Here is a 6,421-nt window from a genome sequence, read left to right as displayed (position 1 = left end):
ATTCAGCTTCCCTGGTGGCTCAGAGGTTAAAGCGTCTGCCTGTAATGTGGGAGACCTGGGTTTGATTCCTGGGTCAGGAAGATCCCCTGGAGAAGGAAATGGCAACCCACTCCAGTATGCTTGCCTGGAGAAAACCATGGACAGAAGAGCCTGGTGGGCTACAGTCCATGGGGTAGCCAAGAGTCGGATACTACTGAGCGACTTAACTGAGTATTATATAGTATTATATAAAAATACTATATATATACTATATATATCATATAGTATATATATTGTGTATATATATATATATATATATGCTCATTCATGTCACCACCCCTGATGTCCAGATACAGAACACTCTAATCGTTCCAGAAGGTTTCCTTGTGCCTTCCTCCGGTCAGTAACGCCCAGGGCTGGCTGTTTGTGTTCTGTCACCACAAGTCAATACTATACTTACATGAAAGGAATCTTTCAGTTATGTTGTCTTCTGTCCCTGACTTCTTTCACTCAACATTATGTTGTAAGATTCAACCATGTTATTGCATGTAGCTGTACTGTTATTTTTTAAGTTGCTGTGAAGGGAATTCCCTGGTGGTCCAGTGGTTAGGACTCGTTGCTTTCACTGACAGGTACCTAGGTTCAATCCCTGGTGGGGGAAATAAGATCCCCAAGCTGCGAGGTGCAGCCAAAATATATATATATTTCGGTGAAGTGAAGCATTAAGTCTATTGTTGATGGACGGCTTCCCAAGTAGCACTAGTGGTAAAGAACTTGCCCGCCAGTGCAGGAGATATTAAGAGATGGTGGTGTGATCCCTGGGTTGGGAAGGTAACCTGGAGGAGAGCACAACAACCCACTCCAGTATTCTTGCCCAGAGAATCCCATGGACAGAGAAGCCTGGAGGGCTGTCCGTAGAGTCCACAGGGTCGCAGAGTTGGATGCAACTAAAGCGACTTAGCACACGTGCACGCGTTGTTGATGGATATTTGGGTTGTTTCTAGTCTTTAGTTATTATGAATAAAGCTGCCACGAACATCCTTGTCCGTCGATATATGTGCTCATATTTCTTGGGTGTATACCCAGATGTGGAATTACAAAGTCATAGGGCAAACACACAGTCTCAGCAGGTCCGGCCAAATTTTTTTTCCAAGTGCTTACTAGTATTTTTCAACTCCACAATGTAATTTTTTTTTTCTGTGACATGTGGCATGTGGGATCTTAGTTCCCTGACCAGGGATTGAACCTAGGCCCCCTGCAGTGGAAGCTCGGAGTCTTAACCATTGGACCACCAGGGAGGTCACCTATTATTTCTGTCTTTTAAAATGAGTCAGAAACTTGAGCCATGTGTCTTGAGACATGCTGAAGAAATCAAAACACTGCTTTAAAATTTTGTCTTGAATGAAGTTTGCTCATTTCTGACTAGTTTCCTCCCTTGTTTGAAAAGTTGCCAAGGTAATAGATTGTTTTTCAGTTTGCATTTCCTGGGTTCCTAGGGAAGGAAAATGAACATTTTTTCCCAATCTGCTAGCACACTAGATCATTTATTTGTTGTTGTTCAGTTGCTAAGTCCAACTCTTTGCGATCCCATGGACTGCAGCACTCCAGGCTTCCCTGTTCTCCACTGTCTCCCAGAGTTTGCTCAAATTCATGTCGGTTGAGTCAGTGATGCTATCTAACCATCTCATCCTCTGCTGCCCTCTTCTCCTCCTGCCTTCAATCTTCCCCAGCATCTGGGTTTTTTTCCAATGAGTCGGCTCTTTCCATCAAGTGGCCAAAGTATTGAAGCTTCAGCATCAGTCCTTCCAGTGACTATTCAGGACTGATTTTCTTTAGGACTGACTGTTTTGATCTCCTTGCCATCCAAGGGACCCTCTAGAGTCTTCTTTAACACCACAGTTAAAAAGCATTGGTTCTTCAGCGCTCAGCCCTCTTTATGGTCCAGCTCTCACATCCATACATGACTACTGGAAAAACCATAGCTTTGACTATACGGACCTTTGTTGGCAAAGTGATGTCTCTTGCTTTCTAAAGTGCTGTCTAGGTTGGTCATAGCTTTCCTTCCAAGGAACAAGCGTCTTTTAATTTCATGGCTGCAATCACCATCTGCAGTGATTTTAGAGCCCAAGAAAATAAAATCTGTTACTGTTTCCACTTTTCCCTCTTCTATTTGCCATAAAGTTATGGGGCCAGATGCCATGATCTTACTTTTTTGAATGTTGAGTTTTAAGCCAACTTTTTTTACTCTCTTCTTTCCCTTTTATCAAACAGCTCTTTACTTCCTCTTCACTTTCTGCCATTAGAGAAATGGCATATGTGAGGTTGGTGATATCTCTCTGGGCAATCTTGATTCCAGACTGTGATTCATTCAGCCCAACGTTTCACCCCGATGTACTCTGTATATAAGTTAAATAATTGGAGTAACAGTATATAGCTTTGTCTTACTTTTTCCCAGTTTTGAACCAGTCTGTTGTTCCATGTCTGGTTCTGACTGTTGCTTTTTGACCTGCATACAAGTTTCTCAAGAGATAGGTAAGGTGGTCTGGTATCCCCATCTATTTAAGAATTTTCCACAGTTTGTTGTGATCCATGCAATCAAAAGCTTTAGTGCAGTCAATGAAACAGAGGTAAATGATGTTCTGGAATTTCTCTCTATGATCCAAGGAATATTGGCAATTTGATATCTGGTTCCTCTGCCTTTTCTAAACCCAGCTGGTACATCTCAAAGTTCTTGGGGCAGGGGCTACTGCTGAACCATATCTTGAAGGATTTTGAGCACAATCTTCAGTTCAGTCGCTCAGTCATGTCCGACTCTTTGTGACCCCAAGAATTGCAGCACGCCAAGCCTCCCTGTCCATCACCAACTCCCAGAGTTCACTCAGATTCACGTCCATTGAGTCAGTGATGCCATCCAGCCATCTCATCCTGTCGTCCCCTTCTTCTCCTGCCCCCAATCCCTCCCAGCATCAGAATCTTTTCCAATAAGTCAACTCTTCTCATGAGGTGGCCAAAGTACTGGAGTTTCAGCATCAGCATCATTCTTTCCAAAGAAATTCCAGGGCTGATCTTCATAATGGACTGGTTGGATCTCCTTGCAGTCCAAGGGACTCTCAAGAGTCTTCTCCAACACCACAGTTCAAAAGCATCAATTCTTCGGCGCTCAGCCTTCTTCACAGTCCAACTCTCACATCCATACATGACCACAGGAAAAACCATAGCCTTGACTAGACGGACCTTAGTCAGCAAAGTAATGTCTCTGCTCTTGAATATGCTATCTAGGTTGGTTGTAACTTTTCTTCCAAGGATTAAGTGTCTTTTAATTTCATGGCTGCAGTCACCATCCGCACTGATTTTGGAGCCCCCCAAAGTAAAGTCTGACACTGTTTCCACTGTTTCCCCATCTACTTCCCATGAAGTGATGGGACCGGATGCCATGATCTTCGTTTTCTGAATGTTGAGCTTTAAGTCAACTTTTTCACTCTCCTCTTTAACTGTCATCAAGAGGCTTTTTAGTTCCTCTTCACTTTCTGCCATAAGGGTGGTGTCATCTGCATATCTGAGGTTATTGATATTTCTCCCGGCAATCTTGATTCCAGCTTGTGATTCTTTAAACTTACTGGCATGCAAAATGAGCACAGTTGTTCAGTAGTTTGAACATTCTTTGCTAGTTTGAACCTTTATGGGTAATGCCATTGTTCAAAGATCTGGGTCCACCGCTAGGGGGCACCACCCGACCAGGTGAATTCACAGAGTTCTGCTCCAGGGCTCATCATTTAGGTGCAAACCTGTAGACTGCAGTGTTAAGACACTGCCTCTCTTCCCTTAGGATATATATATTTTTAATCAAGACTTTCTTTCCTGTGTCCCGTCTGGATTTAGCACATACATTTGAACCCTGGAGGAATCAAGGCCGCATAGTGTCCTGCTTGGTTATAGAAGCAATGCTGTTTCCCATCTGAAGCATCCTCTCTGGGTATATAATTCTCAGACATCTTTGAAGGCTCAGGTCTAGACTTAACTCAAAAGAGCCTTCCATGACCTCTGTAGGATCCCTCCCTCCCTCCTGCTGCATAATCAGATGGGTAATCCATGCTCAAAAAGATTAGACTTATTTTTTAAAAGGGTCTCTCTGGCTGCTGTGTTGAAAATAGAATGGGATTGGGGAAGGGGTAAGGTTGCAACACAGAGATCGCTACAATAATCAAGGAGTGAAAGGGCGGTGAATCGGACGAAGGAAGTGGCAGCGAAGGTCATGAGAAGTGGTCAGATTCTAGAGGAAATCTGATGGCTAGATATGCTAATCGACTGGGTGTAGATTAGGAGAGGAAGAGAGGAAGGCCAAGCATAGCTCCAGCTCCACTTAGAAAAGCTTTTATTTTGGATGATTTCAAACATATACATAAGTAGACAAAAATAGTACAGGAAACTCCCCAACCCGGACCCAGGCAGTGAAAGCACTGAGGCTTTCACTTCAACAATTGTCGCCTTATGGTTAATTTTATTTCTTCTGTGCCTCCACCAGCCTCTATCCCATATTACATTGAAGCCAATGTCAGACTTCATTTCATCAAATTTGTAAATCCTTTATTATATTTATTTCTTCAAAAATATAAGCTCCCTGCCTTTTTTGTTCTTTTTAAATTGAAGTATGGCTCATTTGTAACGTTGTGTTAATTTCTGCTGCAGAGCAAAGTGATTCAGTTACACATAGACACTGTTTCTCATACTCTTTTCTACTATGGTTTATCACAGGATATTGAATATAGTTCCCCCTGCTATACAGTAGGACCTTGTTGGCTATCCATTCAAAAATGATCATTCGCATCTTCTAAGCCCAAACTGCTACTCCATCCCACCCTGCCTTTCCCCTTGGCAACCACAAGTCTGTTCTCTGTGGGTCTCTTTCTGTTTTCCAGTTGTGTTAATTTGTGTCATATTTTAGATTCCGCGGGTAAGTGACATCCTATGATACTTGTCTTTCTCTTTCTGGCTTGCTTCCCTTAGTATGATAATCTCTAGGTCCATCCATGTTGTTGAAAATGGCATTATTTCATTCTTTTTTTTTATGATTGAGTAATATTCCATTGTCCCTGGAGTAGGAAATGGTAACCCACTCCAGTATTCTTGCCTGGGAAATCCCATGGACTGAGGAAACTGATGGGCTACAGGGGACTGATGGGGTCGCAAAGAGTCGGACCCAACCTTTCGACTGAACAGCAACAGCAAAGGGACAAAGTAGGTGATTAAATCGTGACTCCCACTTGGGGATTGTAAATAGAAAAAATATGGGAGACCCCTGTAAGTTAATGATTGCTCAAGAAAGCACGTTTGTCCAGATATTTTAAGCTCCCCTCCCTTTAAAAATAAACATGCCACACAAAATGATTAAATATTTATTATAATATAAAATATTATTATATTATCAGTATTATTATACATAATGTTGACTATACAATAGCAACAGTTGGTTCTCACAAAGATCACCAGAGTCTCAGCAGTGCCACAAAAGGGAAAATTAAGTAAGGCTATTTGGGATGGGTTTTTCTAAGCAAGGAAGTAGCTAAGATTAAGCCAAGATTATGGCACAATCATTTAGGGTTGGTGAACACAAGGAAACGACAATCTTGCCACAAGCCTTGATAAGCAAACTTTTGTGTAATAAGTGAACTCGTTGCCTACATGAGCGATCTGTTATCCTGAAAAAGGACCTGTTTGCCCAGGTGAATAAACTGTTTGCTTAGATAAACTGGTTTGCATGAATTTCCTGGGGGTAAATATTGAGTTATGTATTATTTTACAGACATCCTTCTGGGTAAGATTTTCTTGGAACAAACCATTAAGTCACATTGAACTTCATAGTTCCAAATGCATAGTCTAAGAGAATTTAAAATACATATAGGTTAAATAGCCAGTCGAGGAATGGATTTCCTTACCTGTCTCATAAAAGTATTTTTCCTGGTTTTTCAAGTCAGGAGCCTAGTGAGTTTTACATACTGCACTTGATTTTGTGTGTTTAAGTTTCTTTTGGAGCTATAGCTTCCTTCCTCTCTCTCCTTTTATCCCATTAAAATTATTTTTTAAAATTTATTAATATTTATTGCTGCGGCTGTGCCGGGTCTTAGCTGCAACACGCAAGATTTTTAGTTGTGAGACACAAACTCTTAGTTGAGACATGCGGGTTCTAGTTCCCTGACCAGGGGTTGAACCCGGGCCCCCTGCACTGGGAGCTTGGAGTCTTAACCACTGGACCACCAGGGAAGTCCCAAACTAAATTAATTTTTGACAAAGCCAGGTCACTATCTTTCAGAGTTTCTGCAGTCTGGGTTTTGCCGATCATATCCTGCGCTGTTGTTTAACATGACCCTTTGCCCCGTGAATTCCCTTTTACTTGACAGTTAGATCTGCTGATCTAAGCCACTTCAATAACTCTGGCAGACAGTGG

Source organism: Capricornis sumatraensis, chromosome 20 (assembly GCF_032405125.1).
Source record: "Capricornis sumatraensis isolate serow.1 chromosome 20, serow.2, whole genome shotgun sequence".
Classification (NCBI taxonomy): Eukaryota; Metazoa; Chordata; class Mammalia; order Artiodactyla; family Bovidae; genus Capricornis; species Capricornis sumatraensis.
The sequence above is the reverse complement of the archived record's forward strand: the minus strand, read 5'-3'. Positions refer to the sequence as shown.